The sequence below is a fragment of the Medicago sativa genome, chromosome 8 (genome assembly GCF_051527215.1).
Source record: "Medicago sativa cultivar Bolivia chromosome 8, Bolivia_mono, whole genome shotgun sequence".
NCBI classification, from domain to species: domain Eukaryota; kingdom Viridiplantae; phylum Streptophyta; class Magnoliopsida; order Fabales; family Fabaceae; genus Medicago; species Medicago sativa.
The window spans coordinates 30,649,588-30,677,178 of record NC_140756.1 but is presented as its reverse complement, the minus strand read 5'-3'; the positions used below and the strand labels follow the sequence as shown (position 1 = coordinate 30,677,178).

At 36.6% G+C, this 27,591-nt stretch overlaps 2 pseudogenes across 2 annotated transcripts; both read left to right on the top strand.

The window, feature by feature from the left end:
* Window positions 1-14,044: 14,044 nt before the first annotated feature.
* Window positions 14,045-19,631, top strand: LOC146898325 (uncharacterized; annotated as a pseudogene). Its single transcript, XR_015023129.1, has 5 exons — window positions 14,045-14,813; window positions 16,190-18,197; window positions 18,287-18,595; window positions 18,683-18,767; window positions 18,867-19,631. The product of XR_015023129.1 is annotated as an uncharacterized LOC146898325 (transcript).
* Window positions 19,632-22,474: 2,843 nt separating this feature from the next.
* Window positions 22,475-26,420, top strand: LOC146898324 (uncharacterized; annotated as a pseudogene). Its single transcript, XR_015021962.1, has 9 exons — window positions 22,475-22,577; window positions 23,433-23,510; window positions 23,605-23,855; window positions 23,943-24,149; window positions 24,239-24,331; window positions 24,440-24,544; window positions 24,635-25,004; window positions 25,131-25,213; window positions 26,187-26,420. The product of XR_015021962.1 is annotated as an uncharacterized LOC146898324 (transcript).
* The last annotated feature ends 1,171 nt before the right edge of the window (window positions 26,421-27,591 follow it).

Below are 27,591 nucleotides of genomic sequence, written 5' to 3'. Positions count from 1 at the left end.
CCATCTCCCTCACCGTCGCCTCTTTATTTTCAGCCAAATCAAATAGGCGAGGGAATTGCACTCGTAAAGGTGCTCCCCCCACCCAATTGTCCTACCAAAAGTAAGTACTACTACCTCCACCTACAATCTTACGAACACCCTCCTCAAACCAGTTATCTTCCCCCACTCCTACACCGAAACGGATGGCAGAAATCATTCGCCACCAAACCGAACTCTCCCTCCCTCCTTCCTTCAACTGACCTCCTTCCTCCCCATATCTAGCCCTCAAGACTCTATACCACAACCCCTCCTTATCAACCAACATACGCCAGCACCACTTCCCTAACAAAGCTACATTAAATTCACGCAGCCTTCTAACACCTAACCTTCCATCCTCCTTCGGTAAACAGACAGAATCCCAATCAACCCAGGCAATTTTTCTAGAATCCTCACCACCACCCCAAAAAAAAAAATTTAAATAAAGATTCTATGGAAGAGATAATACATGTGGGAGCCTTGAAGAATGAAAGAAAATAAACAGGTAGGGATGACAGGACAGATTTTAGAAGAATTAGGAGGCCACCAAACGATAGAAATTTGCTCTTCTAGTTCGACAATCTAGAGTGAATGCAGTTCACAACCGGCTTCCAAAAGTCCAACTTACGCGGATCCCCTCCTATAGGAAAACCCAAGTACACAAAAGGGAAAGCTCCGACACGACAGTTAAGAGCCAAAGCGGCTTCAGACAGCCAAAAATCCGATACATTTACTCCCGTAAGTAAACTTTTATTGAAATTTACCTTTAAACCAGACATTTGCTCAAAAATCAACAAGGTAGCCCGCATTGTTCGCTCGTTCGACCAACTTTTTCCTCCCATGATCAAGGTATCATCTGCGAATTGAAGGTGACAGACCCAAGGCATTTTCACGCCCCACTTTATACCCTTGAAAAAGGTCGGCCTCAACTAGAGATTGCATAAGCACATGGAACCTTTCAGCAGCCAACAGAAAAAGAAACGGAGAAAGTGGATCCCCTTGACGTAACCCACGTTCCAAAGGAAATTCATCCGTGGGACACCCATTAACAAGAACCGACGCCGTAGCTGTTCCAACCCATTCTGTGATCCACTTCCTCCAAAGCACCGGAAAATTCATCTTCTTCATAACCTCATCCAAATAAATAAAATCCACCGAGTCGTAAGTCTTTTCAATGTCCACCTTAAAATGCAACATCTCCTTTTTAAGACGGCGCGCGTCATCTACGGCCTCATTTGCCACCAAAATACCATCCAAAATTTGCTTGCCTTTAACGAAAGCGGATTGACAATCCGACACCACACTTCCGATAACTGAGCGCAAGCGGTTTTCGAGAATTATAGCTAAAACTTTATACGTGCAATTCACCAAGGAAATTGGGCAGAAGTCATTCAGGCGTTGAGGAGTAGCCACCTTTGGAATTAGAGCAATAAAAGTTGCATTAATACCTTTCGTCAATCTACCATTTCGATGAAATTCCATTACAAAACGCATGAAGTCACCCTTCAAAACTGACCAAAATTGTTTTAGAAAACCGAAACTGACACCATCCGGACCCGGGCTCTTATAACTGTCGCAGTCCCATATTGCTTGCTTGACCTCTTCTAACATAAAAGGTCAAATGAGAGAAGCCACCTCAGCCGAAGATAACTGAGAAAACCTCAAATTCTCCACCCCTGGCCATGCCAATATTGTGTTTTGAAAGTGGGAAGAAAAGTGATTAAAGACAGCCCCACGCACATTTTGAACTCCTTCAATCTGACTATCATTAATCTGTAGTAGCTGAATTGAATTACTACGACGCCTTGAAGACATAACACCATGAAAGAATTTTGTATTAGCATCCCCTTCTTGTAACCATTTTAATCTTGCTTGTTGCCAACACTTACTTGTCTGAATACGCGATAAAGAATGCAGACCTATAGAAAGTTCATGGAGTTCCACCTCTTCTTCCTCCGCAAGAGCGGTTGTCTCCCCTTTGATGTCGAGGGTCGACATTCGCTCCTTTAACATGCCACACCGAGCCTCCAAATTCTGACAATGATTTTGGTGCCATTCTTTTAAACATCCCTTCACCAACTTCAGCTTCTCCTTCAAAACAAATGCTCCCCACCCCTCTATGTTGTAGGATGCCCACTTTTCACGCACAAATTGATCATAACCAGGTAGATCCGCTCAACACTTTAACATGCAAAAAGGCCGCGGTCCCCAATTGTCTTCATCAACATACAAAATCAAGGGAACATGGTCAGAGAGGCCCTTTGATTCGCCAATTGAATGCAATTCGGCCACGTCGCACACCAATTAGGAGAAAGCAAAAACCTATCCAAACGGCTCATGGAATGCCCATCACCACGATACCAAGTAAATAATCTACCACATATTGGTAAGTCAGCAAGAGAACAATCTTCGATAAAATTATTAAAAATGTCGGAATCATGTTGACGAAAAATAGTACCCCTACCCCGCCTTTCTGACATGGATCGGATAGAATTAAAATCACCACAAAGACATAAATTGTCTTCAGTATTATTACCCACAAAGTGCTTCAGCCGATCCCATAATAATTGTTTCGACGCCGTATCGCATGGAGCGTAAGTATTTGCAATTATAAACTCCTGATTTGTCTGAATAACCGTACCTCGAATAATCAAAACATGAGGTAACCTCATCGTCGACCACACATTAACAACACAAGAATCCCACACCGTCAATAAACCTCCTGAAGCTTCTAGCGAAGGTTGAAAAGAGAAACCCGTCGAAGGAGTCCCCAAAATAGCCTTTATCAACGAGTCATCAACAATACAAAGTTTAGTCTCTTGTAAACACAAAACAAATGGTTTTTTATCTGACACCAATTTTTTTATTTCACTTCTCTTCTCAAAACCTCCTAAACCCCTCACATTGTAAGAAAGAATCCTCATTGTAAATAACAATCCACCCCAAAAACTACAACCTCAACAAAAACAACTAACGACCACTCCCGCTCCCTCCAGACACACCTTGCGATAAAATTCTCCCCACCTCCTCTCTAAGTCCACGTCTACCTTCCTTGGATAAAACATTAAATCGATTATTAATATCCCCTGAATACTTGACACCAATCAATCCGCCAATCTCTGTAGCATCAGCCGCCGCCGCCTCAGAACCACCTTGTAAAGGGACCCAAAGTTCCCAATCTTTATTCACAGATGAAAGAGAAGTGCTTGAAGATACCTTTGCAGGAGTAGAAATTACCACACCTTTAGATTTGTTGGAGTGTGCTAAAATCCTTGCTTTGCGACCCTTTGCATGTCGTTTCAAAATTTTAAGAATCTCCATTCTGTCTTTTTCGGGCATCCGTGCTAACCTTTTTAAATTGCGAGATGAATGAGTGAAATTTCCAACCGAATTCTTCTTGATTTTTCTGTTGCCTCTGCTTCCCTTTGTCGATTTAGATCCTCCCGCAAAAGATAACGGACAAGGTTGTGATCGAATTGAGCAATTCTTTGTATTAGCAATCGGCGACATAGCTGAAGTCGAAATTGTATGCTTCAGATCTGCCATATCAGTTGCTGCTTCAGGCTAAACCGCCCCCTCAATGACTACATTATTGTGATTATAAGCGGACTCAGCTTTGGCTTCCGCTGAAGTCGCACCTGTATGCTTCAGATCTGCCATATCAGCTGCTGCATCAGGTTGAACCGCCCCCTCAAAGACTACATTCTTGTGATTATTTGCGGACTCAGCTTTGGCTTCATGTTCCTTCCATTCTCTATGAATATCCTCAATTAAAAGATCAACATCTACATCTTCATCATGAAAAGTCGTCCCCTATACCATGTTCCAAACCATCATCAACATTTGAAACATGGTGCTCAACAGTTTCCTCCGACAAGAAAGCATCCTCGCCAAGATAACAGCCCCACTCCTCCACCAACTTGATAGTACATTCTGACCCATCGACAAGAAGCACCATAGTGTATTCAGTACCTCCAAAGACGCCGTAGAAATTAGAATTCTAGCGTAATCAATTCTGCCTCTATCCGATGTAGTTTCGTCCGCCTTAATAAACCTTCCACATTTTGATGCACATAATTTGAAAAAGTTAATGTTCCAAGCCTGAATTGGAGTGCCATAAACACGAACCCACGCTCCTCTTTCATACACGGCATCCGTCGACGTCCATCTGTGAACAGCAGAAAACAACATTCTAAAAAAGTGTATTGCTTCACTAAAGACGTGCATGATGTCCTCATTATTCCGACAATGAGGAAAAACCTTGTCTCCACCCATGGAAATAAACTCTGCGTTTGAAAAACCTGCGTCTTCCACACGTTGCTGCACTGACAACACTGTTTCATCCACTACTAACGTTGCCACAACTCCGGTGTGAGCCCAATCCCTATCTCTTTGTGACGATGTATACTCCATCAATCCATCAGCCTTAACGTTTCCTCCTGAACTAGTAATATGGTTTACCTTAATTTCATCTTCTCCCTCGTCATCCGTTTCCAACGTTCTAGAAACCTTCCCCCTCCTCGTTGACATTTAGAATGACAACCTTCTCCTTTTTTGCTATCTTAGGCTTCCCGCTCCCTGATAGACGATTGGCAAGTGTACCAAATACTATCGAAGTAGTAAAAATATCGATCCCACGAGGACTGTTTTTAACTTCAATAAATCAATTGCGTTATAGAAATAGGATGTGTAAAGTTTATTTTGGTTTGCCACTAGGTAGTAGATTTGGTTTGATTTTATGAAATCAAATAAAAGAAAATAGATTTGATTAAGAAAATATGGAGAGAGATGAGATCAGATCCTTCGAATCCTCTAAGTTCCCCTAATTGGTATACCGCACCTATTTGTTATGAATCTTCTTCTAATTTACGATGATTAACAAAATAGCTCTAATCAATCCCTTGAATTAGAACCCTCTTCTCAAACTACAGCCCCCAATCCCTTGGGTGGTCTAATAATTCTTGAAGGTTTTACCGAACGTTAACCTATTATCACTAACAAACGATTATCTATTCCTAGACTAACCCTGTTTATTAGAACAATTCAATTAGGTCTAAGTCGAAAGCCATGGTCTGTGGTCATTCGTTCTCACAAAATCAGGTTATATGTGATCAAGATATAAAAAGCATTAAGAACAATTGAATTGAATAAACTAGAATTGCATTCATAAACAAAATAGAGTTTCACAGCAACATGTGTCAATTAGGGTTACAAAGATTCATCTCGGATCTAATCTCTAAGAGACTTAGCTACTCATAATCGAGTTTACAAATAGCATAATCAATGATTGAAATAAAACATACATGAATTGGTAAAAGGTTGAAGAAATCGCCCTTCTAGCCGTCTCCGATGTCTCAAAATCGCACTTTGCTCTCCAAAATCGTCACCCTTGTTCTCACCAAAGAGTGCAGTATTTATAGAGTTTTGGGCCTGAAGTTGCAAAATCGTGCCGCGGCTGTATATTGGCGCGCCGCGATTTCCTCAAAACAGGAAGATGTGAAATTTCGCTTCTTAAATCGCGGCAAGGCTTGAAATTGGCGTGGCGCGATTTGCTTCAGACTGACTTCAATTTTTCAGCTTTTTGCACTCCAGAACAGTATAATTTGCATGAGAACTCTATCAAAATGTCACAATAAGTCCTAAAAATTACGTAATGACAACATGTCATCACAAGCCCAAACTTAAACCATTCCTTGTCCTCAAGGAATTTGCTTGCAACAGTGACAAACGACAGTAAAATAACAGTTACCTGACAAAACGATAGTACCCAAAAGTTCATTCTCCTTCTAGCTAAAGATGAGCTAGTTTGACTTGTTCGCATCCACCAATTCACAACTCCTCGCATCAAATTGACATAGGGTTCTACCAGTCGACATGCAGGTCTACATATTACCATACGCTTGAAAAGTTTCTAAACATCAATCAAAGTCAATATCATTACACACTTTTGAGGTCTTTAGGGTTATAACGGGGCTTAGGTGAAAGGTGGGATATATTTGGATAAGTAGGCTACACAAAATTTGAGTTAGGCATTCCTACAAGTGTAAAACAAGATTCAATCCCCCAATCCCTATTTGAAACAAAACTTAGGTACCTAGAGAACATTTTCAATAACTTTATCAAAAGCTTGGGACACATCGAGTTTGAAGTTAGTCGGATATGACATTGTGTGCCCCTTTTTCAATTTCTTTCATCTTTTTTTTTTTTTTTGATACACCTATTTTTGTGTGTATGTTTTTCATTCTTTTTCATTTTTCATCACTTGTTCTCTAGTACCCCCACCCCAAACTTAGTAGGTTGCAAATTCCAAAGGCAACCCCAAACTTATTATCAAGCAACATCCTACATAGCCTAACTCAAATTAAAATTTCAAGGTAATCATCCTAAAAAGGCTCTAGGCTTCATTTGTAGTTTGTCACCGAACAAAAAGTTCTAATCCTACCGGCTCATAATTGGTTAAGAAAGGATAAATTCAACAAATGAAAACAGGGTAGGCTTCAAAAAGGCTCACAGGACCAAGCACTTTTGCCTCAGTGTGTAATTAACAAAGACCAATCAATAATAGAGAAACAATGCAAGTTCTAGAAATGTAGTTGCATGGAAAACTAATCTAAATATAAGTAAATTGAAAAACAAAATTTGGCAATGAACCTTATGGCTGAGATTTCTGGGAGTATGTGACTACCTAGCAACGCCATACACTTCGCCTATGAATCAAGTCACCCCTCCTTTAGAACTTTTGGAATACCGTTTCATCAAACAACTGTTACTAAACTGGAATAGGTCACATGAAACAAAACAAATTCATTAATAATAAACAATTGCAGGAGCAATTACAATAGGGAAATAAGTTCAAGGGACTTCGACATAAAAATAAAATAAAGAAAATACATCAAAAGAAAAAAATAACCGAAAATAAAATACAAAGCAGGAAATGCTAATTCATCAGTAGATCAGCCCATGTTCACATCATCATCTGGGTGTCCAGCCCCCGGTGTCCTTAATCCCTCAAAGATGCCATCCCCTTGATCTTGCTCGGTGGCATTGAAATCATCAGTGATTTCCCTCCTCATGCGCATACCATACTCCTCCTGATGTGTAAAATACTGCTCCATGCGCTCACGGGAGCCTCCAAACCTCTCATAGGACCCACTAATCGGACCCATATTCAATTGAGCCTCCGCAACACACGCAGCTGAGAACCTAGGACGGTTCACCCACAGCTGGTCCGAAGTCTCCGTCATCCAATTAGCTTGAACATGCATGAACTCCTCAAGCTTTGGGTGAAGAGGGGCATAACCCCCTTGGCTACTACTCCCTCCTTGCTCCATTTGTTGTTGCCTTGCTGCCTCCCTCTCTCTCTCTTTCATGTAGCTCTCATACTTCTTCATGAATCCATCCATAACGGAGTCGGTGATCGGCTTCATATTGCTGGTGTTGAGATCACTATCATATCCCGGCACAAACTCTTGCTCACACAACCAATTAATCAAGCTTCCATGCCCCAATTGTGTGGTGTTACCGATTGCAATATCATGAAGACTATTGGCCAAGATGCGGCCAATATCTATAGGGTACTCCTTGATGATAGCATAGGCAGCAAGCACCCTCTTGAGAGGAATTTCAGAAGTGCAAGAGGCACTCTCAAGAGTCTGGACCAAATAAGACACCCACGCCTTGGGTATCGGTAACATCTCAGCATAAGTAAGCATCCGAGACTTTTTCCAAGTCGACCCGGGCCTACACATTGTGGTAATGATGTCATCAAATGTATCCTCCGTCATACCAAATCTCTCCCTCCTCAGTTTCTCAACCCAACACTCCTCCGGTGGTTGAACATTCAGCCATTCATTAAGAGCTTCAGTGCTGAAATCAATGGTCTTGCCTCGAACAAAAGATTGAAAGGGTGTATCGGAAACCCGTGCATTTGCAAAGAATTCGACGATCACGGTTTTGTTGTTCGCTTCATCGATCATCTCATTCAACTTCGTCAACCCTCTCCTTCGTAATTCAGCCTCAAAGAACGGATACTTAACAAGCCTTGTGAAGTCAAACTTTCTCTCCCCCACAACTTCAAAACTTTTCATGGATTGGTGGAACTCTTGGGCTTGGTCATTGATGAAATGAATGGCGTTTTTGGGTGGTTCGGATGCGGCACGAGGGCTTTTGGCTTTGCTTGTAGATGGCTTGGGGTTGGTGGCTTTCTTTGAGCGGGTGTTTCGTGGATTGGAGGCCATTTGTGGTTAAGGAAGATGGTGAAAGGGAAGTTTTGTGAAGTTTGGGGAAATTATGATGGATTGTGATGGATTGTAGATGATAATGGTTTGGATTGATGAATTTGTGATTGGATTGTGTGTTGATGATGTTTAGGAAGTGATAAAGTAGATGAAGATGGGAAAAATTTTGTGAATGGGAAGTCTAGGGAAGTTTTTTTGTAGAGAAATGTAGGAAAGATGGAATGAAAATGATGATGAACAGTGAGGTTTTTATAGGCTGATAAGCAAAATCGCGGCACACCATATAACAAGGCGCGGCGCGATTTCAAGTTATAACGGGCAAAAATCAACGGCTATTAACGGTTAAGTTCCAACGGCTATATATTTTTTTTTTCAAATACTAGCCAAAATCGCGCCACGGTTAAAGCTAGGTGTGCCGTGATTTTGTAGAAACAGGGAGTTTGTTTGGCTGCTTGTGAAAATCGCGCTTCGGCCATATATAGGCGCGACACGATTTTGGTCAAACAGGGAGCATTCTATGCTTCCTCAGGCCAAAAATTTTGTTTTCTTGAAAAATGCCTGAGTTCATTGAATTTTTGAAAAACTTCTGAGGAGAGAATCATGCAAGACATCAGTACCTTGCATGATTTTCTTGGCAGGAGGTATACTTGAACAATTTTTCAAAACTTTCATGCCTCGTATTAAAAAGAAAAGAAAAATATTTTTGTGTTTTTGTAATTGAAAGCAATAAAATCATACCTGAAAATTAAAAAGTGGGTTGCCTCCCACCAAGCGCTTCTTTACCGTCACTAGCTTGACTGATGACGACCCCTAAGGATCATTTGATGTCTCTCCCTCTTCATAGTTTGGGAGTCCACCTTCACGGTACAGTTTCAACTTTTGTTCCTTACCCTTGAAAGTTCCTTGTGCACCAGATTTCCTTAGATCCACAGCTTTATCAAAAGGCTTGTTCCTTACCACCCCTTTGTCATAGTACCTCCTAGCTCTTTCTATTGTATCAGAGAAGATTGAAAGCATACACCATTGAAAAGTAGCCAGCCCATTACGCATACCGAAGGGAATCCTCTTATAAGCAAATATACCACATGGACCAGCGAGAGTAGTTTTCGTTATATTGTTCCAAGTTTCCAATCTCCCGTACTTATTGCCAACGATGTCTCCTGATGATTGTTGTTGCATAAGTTCTGTGCTTGCTTCAAGTTGCTTAACACCCTCTTTCACTCCAACATCTTCAACCACTTCTTTTCTGTCTATAGACTTAACAATTGCTCTTTCCATAGGTTGAAGGTGTTGAGATTCAAGGAAGTTATCTTCAACAACGTCAATCCGGTAACACTTGGGGTTCTCATCTTGGTGCTTCATTGCCTCAAAGATATTGAACACTACCTGCTCCTTATGGAATCTTAACATTAACTCTCCTATTTCAATATCGATCAAAGCACGACCAATTGCAAGGAAAGGTCTTCCTAGAATGAGTGGCATTTCTTCATCTTCAGCCATATCTAAGATCACAAAATCTGCCGGAAACACCAAATCATTAACTTTGACGAGCACATCTTCAAGCACACCGAAAGGGTAAGAGATTGACCGATCAGCTAAAGTAATGGTCATTCTTGTTGGTTTTGGTTCCCCACACTTAAGCTTCTTCATCATTGAAAGAGGCATCAAGTTGATACTTGCTCCCAAGTCACATAAAGCTCTACCAATGTCTACCGGTCCAATGGAACAATGGATAGTAAAAGCACCCGGATCTTTCAGCTTAGGTGGCAACTTCTTTTGGAGAATAGCACTATAATTCTCTGAAAGTGCTATGTTCTCATCATCCTTAGGCTTCCTTCTTTTAGTCAACAAGTCCTTCATGAATTTAGCATATAATGGCATTTGATCAAGAGCTTCACCGAAAGGAATATTCACCTGAAGTTGTGAGAAAAGTTGCATGAACTTCTTGAATTGACCTTCATCTTTTTCTTTCTTCTTGGCTAAGTGAGGGTATGGAAGCTTCACATATGATGGAATAACTTGTGGTTTATCTCCATCTTTCAAGATTTGACTCTTCGACTTCCTCAAGATTGAATCCTCATCTATTAACTTCTCACTTTTTTCTCCCTCTATTTTTTTCTTCCTTTCGTTTTCAACTACTCCATGATCATTTTCTTTTTCAACTACACCCTCATTATTCTTTTCAACTTCATCATCTTCCTCTATCTCAACTACTACATCATCAACCTTCTTTGGAGCTTTTGGAACTAAAGGTGTCAAAACCTTTTTGCTCCTCAATTCAATAGCATTACAAGACTCATTCTTAGGGTTTTCTTTAGTGTTACCTGAGAATCCGCCTTTGTTTTGTTCAGCCAATTGCTTAGCTAATTGCCCCAACTGAGTTTCAAGCATCTTCCTGGAAGCTTCATTGTTCTTTCTTTCAGCTTCTTGACTCTTCTTCATCTCTTCAAAGTTTCCTTGAGTCATCTTCATAAAGTTCATCATAGTTTCCTCAAGAGCTGAAGGCTTTCTTTGTTGTTGTTGTGGAGGAGCAAGCATCTGAGAGTTCAAAGCGTTGTTATTTGAGTAGCTTAGATTGGGATGCTTGTTGATTCCTGGAGTGTAGTATTGGTTTTGCCTCTGATAGCCTCCCATGTAGTTAGCTTCCTCACTAGATCCTTCTGGTACACATTCACCATTGGGATGTTCTTCACCACATAAGTCACACTTGATTGCAGCTACTTGTTGTTGCTTGTGAGCCAAAATGAAGCCTTGAAACTCCTTAGTTAGAGCCTCCATTTGCTTGTTCATGGCTGCTTGGTTGGCTAAGATAGCAGTTTGTTCACTCACCCCAAACACTCCTCTTTCTTTCTTCTTAGCTTCAGCACGATACTCATTTCCAGCCATGTTTTCTATTAAAGCTTGGACTTCATGATCAGTTTTGCTCTTTGAGACTACCTCCCGCGGAAGCATCTAAGAACATCCTAGTGTTTGGCGTTACCCCCTCTGTGAAGATTTGGAGGTATTGTTTCTCCGTGAATTCATGATTAGGGCATCTCTTAAGAAGCAAATTGAATCGCTCCCAAGCATCATACAACGACTCATTCTCCCCTTGCTTGAAGTTAGAGATCTCCATCTTCTTTTCCCAATATTTAGACATAGGGAAATATTTCTCTAAGAACTTCAGCTCTAATTCTTCCCATGTTTGGACAGTCACGTTGGGTATTGTTAGCAACCAATCTTTTGCTCTTCCCGTCAAGGTGAAAGGAAATAGCCTTAGTTTCTTTTGTGCTTCAGTCACGGTGGCTGGTTGCACACAAAACTCACAAGTTTCAGCAAAGCGGCTCAAGTGTTCATGTGGACTCATAGCTTCAGTCCCATCGAATTGTTTGTCCCTCAAACCGTTGAGAACGGTGGTCTTGATGTTAAAAGCAACGGGGTTAGCTGGTTGAAAAGTGTGGGTCAATTGACCGCGATGAGTTGCTAACCCATAGTCTCCTAGCTTCGGTCTCGGAGGTACAACTCCTTCCATTGTTGCAGATTTAGGAGAAGCAGATGTTTCAGATTCAAGAGAGATTTGCTCCGGTATTTGTTCTCGAACACCCGGTGGAACGGAATGAGACAACCTTTGCAACCGGACAGCTTTCCGGAGTGCTCTAGCAGTCCTTTCAATTTCTGGATTGAATTCGAGATCGTCGGCGCTCACCTTACCTCGCATAAACAGCAAAATACCTTAGTAGCACTGCACAATGCAAAGTAATCAATGGATACTAAAACAGAAAAATAAAATAAAAACAGAAAATTAAATTGCAGAAATCCTAAATTAAATTGCAGAAATCCTAAATTATAAACAGCAAAATAATTCAACAGTCCCCGGCAACGGCGCCAAAAACTTGATAGACGATTGGCAAGTGTACCAAATACTAACGAAGTAGTAAAAATATCGATCCCACGAGGACTGTTTTTAACTTCAATAATTCAATTGCGTTATAGAAATAGGATGTGTAAAGTTTATTTTGGTTTGCCACTAGGTAGTAGATTTGGTTTGATTTTATGAAATCAAATAAAAGAAAATAGATTTGATTAAGAAAATATGGAGAGAGATGAGATCAGATCCTTCGAATCCTCTAAGTTCCCCTAATTGGTATACCGCACCTATTTGTTATGAATCTTCTTCTAATTTACGATGATTAACAAAATAGCTCTAATCAATCCCTTGAATTAGAACCCTCTTCTCAAACTACAGCCCCCAATCCCTTGGGTGGTCTAATAATTCTTGAAGGTTTTACCGAACGTTAACCTATTATCACTAACAAACGATTATCTATTCCTAGACTAACCCTGTTTATTAGAACAATTCAATTAGGTCTAAGTCGAAAGCCATGGTCTGTGGTCATTCGTTCTCACAAAATCAGGTTATATGTGATCAAGATATAAAAAGCATTAAGAACAATTGAATTGAATAAACTAGAATTGCATTCATAAACAAAATAGAGTTTCACAGCAACATGTGTCAATTAGGGTTACAAAGATTCATCTCGGATGTAATCTCTAAGAGATTTAGCTACTCATAATCGAGTTTACAAATAGCATAATCAATGATTGAATTAAAACATACATGAATTGGTAAAAGGTTGAAAAAATCGTCCTTCTAGCCGTCTCCGATGTCTCAAAATCGCACTTTGCTCTCCAAAATCGTCACCCTTGTTCTCACCAAAGAGTGCAGTATTTATAGAGTTTTGGGCCTGAAGTTGCAAAATCGCGTCGCGGCTGTATAATGGCGCGCCGCGATTTCCTCAAAACAGGAAGATGTGAAATTTCGCTTCTTAAATCGCGGCAAGGCTTGAAATTGGCGTGGCGCGATTTGCTTCAGACTGACTTCAATTTTTCAGCTTTTTGCACTCCAGAACAGTATAATTTGCATGAGAACTCTATCAAAATGTCACAATAAGTCCTAAAAATTACGTAATGACAGCATGTCATCACTCCCTACCTTCAGCACCGGCGATGGAAAAACCTCCCTCCCCCACCTATCTTCCTTCCGAACACCTCCAACATCCTGCACCTTCACTTCTACATTCCCAATCCTCACACTTTTTTCTCCCTCCCCTCTTCTTCCCCTTCCCTTCTCTACTTCTCCCTCACCGATCCTCACATTCTTTTCTCCCTCCCCTCTTCTTCCTCTTCCCTTCACCACATCTCCCTCACCAAGCCTGACTTTCTTTTCTCCCTCCCCTAACGATCCTCCGTCGACATCCTTACCTCTGGTTCCCGCAACCTTTCCATGACCGGACTTTGAAACTATAAGTGGTTTCTTATCATTCGCCGCAAACCTATCAAACTTTGCCTCCCGAGCTCAAACCCTTAAATGCCCAAACCAAACATTGTTCAAAGCAAGAGATAACTTATCCGAATTCTCACTACTAGAAATAAGATATTTAGCAGCGACTTTTTCTCAGCGACAATCAATTTGTTGTCAATAATATGCCTATAGCAACGACTTATTTAAGTCGTTGTATTAAGTTGTTTTTTTTCACAGCAATTTCGTTATCGCTGGGAAAAATGACTTATTCCAACAACAATTATTATCGTTGGAAATAATACAATTTTTTGATATGCATATAGCAACGACTTATTTAAGTCGTTGTAATAAGTTAATTTTTGTCACAACAATTTTGTTATCGCTGCGAAAAATGACTTATCCCAACAAAAATATTATCGTTGGAAATAATACAATTTTTTAATATGCATACAGCAACGACTTATTTAAGTCGTTGTAATAAGTTTTGTTTTTCCTAAAATAAGTATTTTTTTTCACAACAATTTCGCTATCGCTGGAAAAAATAACTTATCCCAACAACAATTATTATTGTTGGAAATAATATAATTTTGTAAAGTCTATTAAGTTTATCCGAATTTGTAGACTTTTTTTTATTTTTTTAAGGAATCCAAGTTTGTAGACTTGTTCATTGCCACTTAGTTTTAAACTGTAATTTTGTTCTATAAAAAAGGATATGGAGGACACGCATTACATATGTTGCAACTAATTAATATTAAAAAAAAAAAATCAAAGAACACCAAGTATTAGGAAGAAAAGAAAAAAAACTAAAATTCACCATTTGGCCAACAAACATTGAGAAAAAAAAGTTTCACGTGACATAAAAACAAAAGAAAAAGAACTAAGACTTCTCCCTCTTTCTCTTCTTTCTCGCCAGCCATCTCTAACCCCAACCCTCAACCCATTCATTCACTCAAATTTCTCCATGTCTTTTATTCAAGCTTCTTCTCCACCTAATTGAAGGAATCAAAGGGTAAGTTGAAGGAATTTTTCTATCCCCTTTTCTTCTCTCATGTGGCAGAATTTTCTTTCTTCCTTTCTTCTTTAAGTGGTCGAGCCACTTCCCTTCCATATCTCTCTCAACTTTTCCCTCAAAATCTCATGATTTTGTGTTGAATTTTTGTTGGATTAACTGAAAATTGCGATGACAGGGATCAGTATAGAAGGAATTGGAAAAGGCAAGGAGGTTTTAGAGAAAAAAGTAGAAGTTGGAGGCCTTAGACATCAAGAGAAGCTAATTTGAGGTGAGTTCCTTAATTAGGCTTAAAGTTCTTAGTTAGGGGATGTAGATTGGATTATGATGAAGAGATATTAGATTGTGTACGATAACTAAAATCTCATGAGCAAATATTAGATTATGTGAATAATCCTTACATTTGAAGGCTTGAATCAAAAGTAGACAATTATTAGATAATTGGTGATTGGATTATTAATTTAATTTCCTGGACTATATATGTATATATAGTGAGTTGTTGTGTGCTTTTAGAGGGCTGTTTAAAGGGCTGCTGTTTTGGCTTTTGTGGTTCTGTTTTTCTGTTTTGGCAGCGTAGTGCCCTTGGCAATCGTGCTAGAGGTGCATTGTGTTTTCTGGCTGGGCAGCACGGCCTGTTTTCATGAGGCTATATTGTTGGTGTTGGTTTTTTGTCTTGGGCCGCCCTTTAGCTCATACGCTTGAGTGTTGTATTGCGTTTTCTTGGACCAAATTATGAGAAATTCTTAGATGGGAACGTAAGTAACATGTCAGCATTTACAAACAACCAACAAAAACATTACACCTCATTTAATTTATTAAAAAAAATTAAAAATAAAATAAAGATGAAACGTGACCTCCTTATTACTACTCTCCTTCCACATTGTTTTGGTGCACGTATTTTGTCCAAGGATTCATTCCATGTGTGTGAAGAAGAAAAATGAATCAATTTTAAACAAACAAATGATGTATTAATTATGACTGGATTGCCATAATAGAAACTGAATCAGATTAATCACCAAAAAGAAGGAAAAAAACTGAAAAAAAACTACATCAGATTTGTAACCATGAACTTCCATGTGTGTGAAGGACTTCAGTGATTTTACTTAAAATCAAACCTTATTATGTCGCTAACTTCAGAACCTATTGAATTCAACACGTTAAAATTTGAGAATTAATCTCCTCAAGGTCATATATAAACTCTGCAGTTGGAGAAACAATTCCTCAAGATAATGGCGAAAGAAGAGCAAGCAATACGGAGAACACGTTTCATCTTTATTTTATTTTTAATTTTTTTTAATAAATTAAATGAGGTGTAATGTTTTTATTGGTTGTTTGTAAATGCTGACATGTTACTTACGTTCCCATCTAAGATTTTCTCCCAAATTATTTTATGAGAATTAGTTTTGAATATTTTAAGTTAAATTTATGATTTGTTTCCATTAGATTTATAACGCATTGAAATAAAAACAAGCTTTGAATGCATTGAATTTGTCACATATTTTTAATGTTGTGCATATTTTATGATTGAGAATTATATTTTTTTTATGGTGAATTTGTCACATTCTTATGAGAATTATATTTTGTATAGTCAATGTTTCATTTGTCACATATTTTTAAAGTTGTGCATATTTTATTTTTGAATCGCAGGATCGTGTGATAATGCCTAAACAAAATAAAAGATGGATCAACCTTAAAGATAGAAGTTTACCGGAGTATTTAAAAGGAATGGATGACTTTTTAGACTTTGCTTTTTCTGGGCCCAACCCTCCAAACACTATCAGGTGTCCTTGTTGTAGATGCAATAATATTAAATTTAAGACAAGAAGTGAAGTGGATCGTCATTTACTTGATTTTGGATTTGAACCAAGTTATGATAATTGGGAGTATCATGGAGAATCGTCGGATGATTCATCAAGTGACAGTGATTTGAAGGATGCAGATAACATTGGCTATGGTGCTGATCATGAAAGGAGCGATGATGCTCAGACGTTCAACATGCTTTATGACATGCATCAGTCATTTAATGCAAATAGAGAAAATGTGTTTGATCATCCTACATCTAGTAATAGCAATGAAGAGCCAAATAAGGAAGCTAAAAGATTTTATGGATTGGTAAAAGATGCTGAACAAACATTATATCCAGGTTGTAAAAAATTCTCCAAATTATCTTTTATTATACGCCTTTTTCAAATGAAATGACTGTATGGATGGAGCAATACCTCACTTGACTCACTTCTAAAGCTATTGGTGAAGCTTTTCCCGAAGGTAATGTGCTTCCTGACTCAACGTATGAGGTTAGAAAGATTATCAAGGATCTTGGACTTGATTATGTCAAGATAGATGCTTGTGATAATGATTGTATTTTGTATAGAGGAGAAGACTATGAAAATCTTAATGAGTGTCCTATTTGTAAGAAAAGTAGATGGCAGGAAGATAAGAAGAAAAATGTCCCTAATAAGATACTTCGCTACTTTCCCATAAAACCAAGACTACAAAGGTTATTCATGTCAAAACAAATTGCAGAAGACATGACTTGGCATAAGAAGAAGAAAATTGATGATGGAGTTTTAAGACACTCAGCTGACTCTTTGACTTGGAAAAGATTTGATGATCAACATAGATCTTTCTCTAAAGATGCACGTAATGTGAGACTTGGCCTATCATCAGATGGTTTTAACCCTTTTGGTATGATGAGCACCAATTATAGTATGTGGCCTGTGGTTTTAGTTCCTTACAATTTACCTCCTTGGTTATGCATGAAACAACCCAATCTTATGTTATCGTTACTTATTCCCGGTAAAAATAGTCCTGGAAATGACATTGATGTTTACCTTCAGCCACTAATTGATAATACAAGGGAGGTTAGACAGGCACCACAACCATTGACTGGAGAGGAGGTCATAGCACAACATGAAAAAATACAGCCGGTTATCTTTGGTAAAACTATAAAAAAACGAAAGAGAGAGGAAGGGGAAAAGCATAATTGGAAGAAAAAAAGTATATTTTTCGAATTACCTTATTGGAGGACTGTATTGTTAAGACACAATCTAGATGTGATGCACATAGAAAAAAATATTTGTGAAAGTGCTATTGGAACATTGTTGAATATTGAAGGCAAAACAAAAGATACTTTCAAGTCTAGAATGGATTTGAAGCACATGGGATTCAAGAAGCCACTTCATCTTATTAGGAATGGAGATAAGTATACCATGCCCCCAGCACGTTACACAATGTCAGCGGCAGAAAAGATTAAATTTTGTCAAGTGTTGAAAGATACCAGGTTTCCCGATGCTTATGCCTCAAATATTAGTCGTCGTGTAAATGTAAATGAATGCAAGATTTCAGGACTTAAAAGTCATGATTACCATGTCCTTCTTGAGAGAATCATTCCACTTTCCATAAGAGGATTACTTCCAAAAGATGCGTGTGACCCATTAATTGAATTGTCTTTTATCTTTGGTGAGTTGTGCTCTACAGAGTTAAAAGTGGATGAATTGGAGAGGTTAGAAAAGAATATTGCAGTGACTCTTTGTAAACTAGAGCGCATTTTTCCACCGTCTTTTTTTGATGTTATGGTTCATTTATCGATTCATTTGGCAAATGAAGCAAAGCTCGGAGGTCCAGTTCAATATAGATGGATGTATCCTGTTGAAAGGTTAGTTTACATAACATTTTGATGTCTGCATTTTAATATATCTGTGTGTGTGTATGTATGTATATGTATAATTATGTATTTACCTGTAGATTTTTACGAGTACTAAAAAATTATGTGCGTAACAAAGCACGTCCAGAAGGTTCCATAGCAGAAGGGTATGTAGCTGAAGAGTGTATGGCATTATTATGTGCAAGATATTTGATTGATATGGATTCTAGATTAAATCGACCAGATAGATATATGGACTATGTAAGTGATGATTGCACAAATTTATCCGTGTTTAAAAACAATGGCCGGCACATTGGAGGAGATTCTTGGGAAAATATGAGCCTTTCTGAAATTCAACAAGTTCATTTTTACATATTACAAAATTGCGAGGAAGTTAGACCTTGGATCGAGTAAGTATGTTTACTCTAATTTTTAATTAATATAAAAATTATAATTAATAGTATTTCTAATTAAGTTGTATATTTTAACAACGCTAGGGAGCACATGATGAAGGTAAGAAATGAAAATAATAGAAATGTTGAAAAGAGGATGGAGCAATTTCCCAAATGGTTTGAAAATGAGGTAACATTCATCTATTATGAGAATTTGATGGCATTAATGTTATATTGCTAACTTAAACATCCTTTTATCAATTGAATTTTTTTAAACAATATTATGCAGGTTATTCGATTACAACAATTACAAGATGGAAGGATCAATGACCAACTAGTTGCATTATCAAGAGGGCCAGATTCTCGGGTACTAAATCATAATGGGTACATTCTTAATGGTTTCAAATTTCGTACACAGAGTGTTGAACAACACTTAAAAACCCAAAATAGTGGTGTGATGGTGAAAGGTGATGAGTTGACAGGAAATATTGAATATTATGGCATGATTCAAAAAATCACCGAAATAAGATATTTAGATAATAACTTTGTGATATTATTTAAATGTGACTGGTTCGAGGCTCCTTCTCAAGTTCGAAATCAAGGCAGGGGATATAAAAAAGATGAGTATGGATTTATTAGTGTCGATATCACAAAGTTATATTACGCAAATGATCCATTTGTCCTAGGTTCTCAAGCTGAGTTGGTTTATTATGTGAAGGAGAATGCCAATAAAAATTGGTATACAGTGGTAAAAGTCAAACCCAGAAATTTTTTTGATTTTCCACAAGAAGAAGATGGCTCAGATGCATATCAGTTGAATGAGTTCACCAATACAGATATAGCAATAGAAGCATCTTTAATGGACCAAGGAGATGTTTTAAATAGAGATGATATTGGTGGAACATGCTTAGATGAACATATTGTTATCAAAGAAGAGTCCAAAGAATCAGTCAATGCAAATGCAAGTGATTCTGATAGTGATGATTTTGAAGTTGAATATTCCACGGATGAGGATGATTACTTAGAGAATGTAGATTCTGACTCAGAATAAAAAGATATTTTTACGCAATAAAAGAATTTTTTCGGTATTATCTATTTTGTAAATCTTGTATTGCTTAATTACAATTTCAGTTGACATGATTTATGTATTGCTTATTTCGTCAAACAAATATTATGAATATCATAAACCATAAAAACAAAATGAGGTATATTTGCAAATACAAATCGAAGAAATGATTTTTATAATCAGACACTTTGTGTTGGGTATGCCACTCGGCAGTGATACTTTTGGCTTTGCTTTCGAATTTTGTCTCTGTTTTTTAACTCGACTTTGATCCATTCTAGGCACATCTTGGACTTCTTAGGGATTTTTGATTGATATTTAATTTGGGTTCTTAGAAAAAACAGATATATTAAATTCTATTTATAGTTCGTTTAAATATCTTAAATCAAAAATGGGTAAGTAGGTTTTTTTTAAAGGAGGTTAAGTAAGGTTTGCTCCTTATTAAAATCTTAAATGCTATCTATAGTTCCTTTAAAAAATTCATCAAGTTTTGGTCATCTAAATGTTTTTCATCACGACTTTTGTTTTCTGTTTTTAAGTAAACTCATGTACGATTCATATTTTTTAAAGAAATTTTATAAAGATGTTTAGAATATTATAACAATTTTTCTAATGAAAATTCATATTTAATCCATCCATTGTTAAAAAAAATTAAACTTGTGAAAAAAATCCAATAATATGGAAAGATCTTTTTACGCAATAATTTTTTTTTATCGGGATTATCTGTTTTGTAAATCTTGTATTGCTCAATTACAATTTCAATTGACATGATTTATGTATTACTTATTTCTTCAAACAAATATTATGAATAGCATAAACCATAATAGCGAAATGAGGTATATTTGCAATGACTAAAATCGAAGAAAAGATTTTTGTATTATAAATACTAAAAGCAAAAATTGATATATTAATGAGGGAGTGGGAGCGGTTGACGCTATTTAGTTTTGGGAAGGAATGCGGTGTAAAGTCGGTAACACAAAAAGTATCTCTTTTTGGAGTGTTCCTTGGTTAGTGAAGTTCTTTTGTGGAGTAGATTTAGGCACCGGAGGGTTAGGAAGTTCTTTTGTGAAGTTCTTTTATTGTAGCTGAAATGAGTAGGTTAGGTTGGAGGGTTGATGGAAGGGGTTGGAAGTGGCGACGGAGATTGTTCGCTAGGGAAGAGGAGCAGGTGGTGCAGTGTGATTCTCTATTCGATAACATTTTTTTCTTGCATGATAATGTTTTGCATAAGTGGATTCGGAAACATGATCATGATGTTGACTATTGTGTAAATTGTATTTATAGCATTCTCAATCAGAATGAGGAAATGGGTAACGATTTGCATAACAACATAATTTGAAACAAAGCAGTGCCTCCAAGTGCCGCTTCTTGCTTTTTTTAATAAACAGATTCCCACCATGTGGAATAATTTGACTCATCGGGAAGTTGTTTTGTTAGTCTCGTTGTTGCATTCACGTGGCTATGGGAATGAGTAATCAATTAAATATCTATCTATTTATGGAGTGTAATTTTAATAAAGTATTTGGCATCTTCATATCTTTGATGGTTGTTGATTTATGTAATTCATCCTTATGATATTGGTCGTTGATTAATGCAATTCAAGATGTTTGATGTTTGATTTTCATTATTAGTGGTTTAATAGGTCACTTTGTATTAGGTATATGCCACTTCGGAGTGATGCTTTTGGCTTTGCTTTCGAATTTTGCCTTTGTTTGTTTTTTTACTTGACTTTGATCCATTCTAGGCACATCTTGTACTTCATAAGGATTTTTTAATTATTTTAATTTGGGTTCTCAAAAAAACAGATATATTAAATTCTATTTATAGTTCCTTTAAATATCTTAAATAAAAAATGGTTAAATAGGTTTTTTTTTTAGAGGAGGTTAAGTAAGTTTTGCTCCCTATAAACATCTTAAATTCTATTTATAGTTCCTTTAAAAAATTCAGCAAAGTTTTGGTCCTCTAAATGTTCTTCATCACGGCTTTTGTTGTTTGTTTTTAAGTAAACTCTTATGTACCATTCATATATTATAAAGATGTTTTATAAAAATGTTGAATATCATAATAATTGCTCCGAAAAAATCATATTTATTTCATCCATTGTTAAAAAAATTAAATTTATGCAAAAAAAATCTATAATATCCAAAACAAAACTCCAGAAAATAATTTAAAATTTCAAAAAATACATATGATTTTATTTAAAAGTAGGGAGTAAGAAAAAATTGTGATAAAAAACATTTGGGAGCCAATATATATATATATATATATATATATATATATATATATATATATATATATATATATATATATATATATATATATATATATATATATATATATATATATTATGTAACCAAAATATCATCTATGGAAAAAGTTAACGATTGCTCCCGGGACACTTTTTAAACACTTAAAGTGGTAAGATTTTATGAAAGTTTGTGCATTTATTATATTGGAAATTAAAGCCTTTTTTTTAATAATTTCTTTAATAAAAATGCTTAAAAAGTGTCCTGGGGACTATGAGAAATGTTTTTTTTTTTATTTTAAAGAAAGGACTATGAGAAATGTTAAGGAGTGTCCCAGACACTTTTTAAACACCTAATAGCCATAAACTTATTTAACAAAAAAAACTTAATAGAATTATAATTTTTAACAAAAAATTGGCGGCATTGTTTAGCGCTAAAATAATTGAGCACTTTCTCTAACTCTTCGGTAACTGATACCCATTATCTCCTTCTACTCAAACATATACCCACTAACGTTTCTTCAATGAAAGCAAGAAACTCTGCACAATATGGAGGTAATGAGAGAGACCAAACAACGCTAAAGTATTTTGCAGATTCAGATAAATAGCCTTCAAATCTCTTTCAATTTCTTGCAGATTCATAGTTCCCATTCGAATTTCTTTCACATTCAGAATTCAAATTTCTTCCCCAGGTAAGTATTTTGTTGCCTCTGAAATATAGTTTGATTTCTTGAATCATTTACATGCTACGTTTTTCCTTTGATCAATTTTGGTAAAATGTTTGACTGCATGAATGGGTTGTTTATGGGTTTGTCAATGATTTGTTTCCGCTGGCTTTCTCATTCAATCAAAATCTAGGGTTATTTTTGTTTGACCATGAATGTTGCTAAAAGGGGAAGAATTGGGGATATGAATGAATTGTGGGATCCGGGGGATTGCCTTTAAGGTAGTGGAGTCTGAAGGATTGCCTATTGCAGTTATTTGAGTGTAGTGGGGTTTGTTTGGTTCAAGGGATTGGGGGCTGTTGCTGTTTTATTTCTGCAGGGTCTGTTAGCAGTTTCTGTTGTTCGCTGCTACTGCTTTTGTTAACTTGATGCGGTGAATCGGCAAGGCCTGCGGTTTTTTGCTCCTTCTGGTGGAATGTTCAGCTGTTACTAGGCTGCAATCCTGGGTTTCAGCAGCTGTTCTGTTATTTAAGTGGTGGCTAATGATTAGTTTTAGCTATGGTTGTGTATTTTAGTGGGTTTCATCAGATTACAAGGCCATAACTTGTTACTGTCACAGTTTCATTTATTTGGGGGATTGTTTTCTGCCCCTGTTGTTTCTCTATTACCACTGCTTGTATTTTTCATTACTTGGATGTGCTGTTGAATAAATTTTGCAGTTATGAAAAAAAAATTATTGATGTCGCAATATCAACTTTAGTGTTGTGTTCGGTGTCTGTATATCTATGTGTCGTTAATTGCTTCATAGACAAGTTGTGCTGATATGGTTTTGTTCGTGATAATTATTTGATGATTTAATATAATGTTATTTATTTTATTTAGTTATGGCACCCCCAAATCATGATTCAGAGACACAACTTCCAAATTCTTCAAATAACAATACAAGTCAACATCAAGAAGGTACTTAATTGATTTTCTTACTTTAATTTTTATTATTCATGAAATTTCACATTATACTTCTCTTCATTTTCTTTTTTGATTAAAAATGTTATAGAATGTTCTAATGCACAGAAAGTTGGAAGGGGAAGAACTATTGGCTTAAGTGTTGCAAAAAAGAAAAAGAAAAGCGCTACTGGAAAATTGCATGTTGTTATTCCGACAGATAAAATGGTAGCTGTTGGATCAGGAGCTGCTAATTTTGTGACTGAGATCTCTATTGTTGTCCTAAAAAATGCACCTTTTAATGTCAAGAAATGGAGAAAAATTCCACAAGAGACAGAAAACAAGATAGTAGCAAAAGTTTTGGTAAATCATAATCCTGTGCCTTTTTATTTTATTTGATTGCTTTTACAGAGTACTCGCTATAGTTTTCATTTTAATTGTTGAGTGCAGGATACTTTTGATATTGATAATACAAAGCATAACAGAGATGTTATTATTGATACTGCTAAAAGACTATATCGAAATCATAGATGCAGATTTCATAAACACTTTAGCCAATACAAGACAAATGAGATAGCTTTGGAACATAAACCAGATGATTTAAGTGACGAAGACTGGAAGTACTTGGTAGATTATTTTTCAAGTCCTGAATTCAAGGTACGTTTGTGTTAGATTTACTATATAAATATAGGTAATTTAATTCTATACGTAAACATCTACTATGTTTCTACTTGTGTTATTTACAGGAAATTAGTAACAGGAACAAATCAAATAAATCTAAACAAGTTATTAATCATAGATGTGGAAGGAAGTCATTTCAAGCTGTTAGCTATGACGCGGTAAAATATAAAATATCGAATCTCCTTTTTTTTTTTTTTGGTATATTTGTCATTGACTTGATAACTTATATGTATTTATATTTTGTGATGATGAAAATTTGCTTTTAGAGAGATCCTGAAACCAAAAAGGAGCCCAACTATAAGGATTTATGGAGAATGACTCACACAAACAGCAATGGAGAATGGATAAATGATGCTTCTAAGGAAGTTCATGTATGACATCCTTTTTTGATTTGTTAAACATATATAATTGTGATTAATTTTTTATTCTAGTTTTAATTTATAATTTACATTTTTAAATAGATGAAGGTTGAAGAAACTTCTTCAGCTTACTTAGAAGCTGGATATGGGGACACTGATGCCATTGCGAATACTGCTTTTGAAGCAGTTGTGGGAGAGCGATCAGGATATTGTCGTGGCTTAGGAGCTGGAATTAAACCCCAAAAGGGAAAGTCTGTCACAGGTTTGCAAGAACAATTAGAAAAGGAGTGTGAAAAAAGACAAGATATAGAGATGAAGTTAAAAGAAGTAGAGACTCAACTCGAAAAGGAGCGAAACATGAGGGAAGAAATGACAGCAAAATTTGGAGAGTCAAAGGCAACTAGAAGAAAAGATGGAGAAACAATTTGAGGAAAAGATGGCAAATATGTTTAGTCAAATGATGAATTTCCAAGTAAGTATATGAATAACCGTAGTTGGTACAAAAATATAATAAATTTTTAATTTTGTATTATATATTAAAATCTCTTTGTTTATTTTATTAAATTTGTCATGGGTGTTATTTTGAACATTTTTACAGGGTATCGGTGGACAATTTTCTAGTGCACTTAATATAATGTTTGGACTTGTTCACAAGGATAATAACACGACTTCAGAGAAATTGTAAGTAATTTTTCTTGACTTTTAGCATACAATTTTGTCCAAATTTTATTTTGAGTTGAGATGGATTGGTGGAGACACGACTTGATGCATTTGTGAAGATATTCTAATTGAGAATTCGTTTTAGCAATTCGTTTTTGTGCTTAACTGTGATGTTGATTTTGGTGTGGTAGTGGTTATTGTTATGGTGCAGTAGTGATTACTTTGGCCACTGTTTTCCTTGTTTTTAGTGGTGTTCTGCTGTTTAGTTTTTCTGCTCAACTAGCTTTGGCCTTTTATGTGTACTGCCCTCTTGCCCTGTAGGAACTGCTTGTGCCGAGCAAGCATGCGTAAACTTGCTTCCATTGTCTGACAGTGTGTGGTTTATGATTTTAGTTAGATGCTATTGTAACTATCTATGTGAGTTAAAATTTGAAAAGTTATATTTGGTATAGTTCATAATGCCTAGATTTCGGTAAATGGTGATGCTGTTATGTTATGAATTGAACACATCTATGTTGGATAGTTAGTGTTGAAGCTTATACTGAATAATAGTAAATTCAAGTCTGTGTAATGTTAAGTAAATTTGTTGGACTATCAAAGTTGAATCGTTGTGGTATCATGTACTTTTTTCCTAAGAATCAATGGCTTATTTTGGAAGTATAATGTAGTAAGCATTTGTGGATGCTGCATCACACACTATGCTTTGTAATGAATCTAAAAACTTGGTGTTTGTTTGTGCACTCCTACGTTATTTTTGTTTGCTGGTTTGACATAGCTAAATACAAGTTTGGATTTGGTTAAGATACACATAATGAATATATGCTGAAGTTGGTGGATTAATGCTTCAGCTTGTTATTGTTTTTTGGGTTTTGCTAATTTGACAGACACATTTGAAACATATGCTATATGATATTTGTTTTATGTTTTTCTTCCATTCATTAATTGTATAGGAAAAAACACATTAAATATTAATTCCACTATGTTGAAATTGCAGGTCAAGTAAGGATGATTCAACTGCTTCACAAAAAAAGATTCAAAGAAAAGCTACAAAAAAGAAGAATTAATATTGTTGTGGAGCCACAATTTTATTTGTTATATTTGTTAATTTTTGGAATTTTTAGTTTTTCTTTTTTATGAGAAAACCATTTATGATTATTAGTTTTTGTGTTAAGGATAATTTATGGCATTTTATATTTTTAATGTTATAGTACTTTGCATCTACATTAAACTTGTTCATTTTTTACATTAAAAATATTGTGACTTCTAATGTAATTTACTCTTGAATAGTTATGACGATTTAAATTACAAATGTGATTGACACTAATTTTATTAGAAAATAAAAGTCAAAAATAATAATTTTTATTAAATGACATAAGTTGTTGGGAAATGTAATTTATACCAACTACTCTGGCTGTTGCGATTAATAGAAAATAGCAGCAATTTGTATTGTTGACAAAACACAACTTATCGCAACAACTTTAGTTGTTGCGGAAAATACTTAATCGCAACGAATAATCATTGTGACATTAATAAAAAATAGTAGCAATTTGTATTGTTGGCAAAAAAGAACTTATCACAACAACTTTCGTTGTTGAAGAAAATACTTTATCGCAACGAGTATAGTCATTGTGACATGTGACATAAGTCAACAATAATTGTCGTTGCAAAAGCATTAGTTTTCACAGCGACATCAGGTGTCGTTGCAAAACTTTTCGCAACAGCACTTATGCCAACGACATGCAGCGATATTTTTTTCGCTGGGAAAAGCACATTTCGCAGCAACTTTTCATTTTTCTCAACGACACATGTCGCTGTCAAAAACCTTTTTTCTTAACATTAGAGAAGCATACAAATCCATAGACCTGACCTCTTGCGTTCCGTTGACGTGCGATGAAAACATCTGTCAGGATGCCACAGACTTCAAACTGCTGACTAAGTAAGAAAATTGGAAGGCATTCCGGGAAGTTGGTGAAGTAATAAGAAATCTTTCGCCCTATGAGTGAAGTATCAGTACCGTTTAGCTCTGAACCATCGTGACCTGAAACCTGCCCCTTCATGTTCAAACGCGCAACCTGTGAAGGAACGTGCTTGCTTGAATTTCCCTGTGAAAAAGTCGCGCCTGTTGTACGATGAGAAGACCGTTGAAGACCTGCAAAACAAACCCTAGATTGTCGAACCTCCAGCCCATTACCTACGTTGTCAAACCGCTCTGCTTCCTATGATCTGTCCCGTGTTCCCGCTTCCGGTTGAGACGCTTTCCTCTTCCTTGACCTAACCACAGACCATTCTCCCCCATCCCCCCCCCCCCCCCCCCCCCCCCTTCTGCCACCCTGGCTGGACCCCTTTCCCCCCTCTCTCCGCCGGTGAATTGCTCCGACGTTCCTTCCCTAAAATTGCCC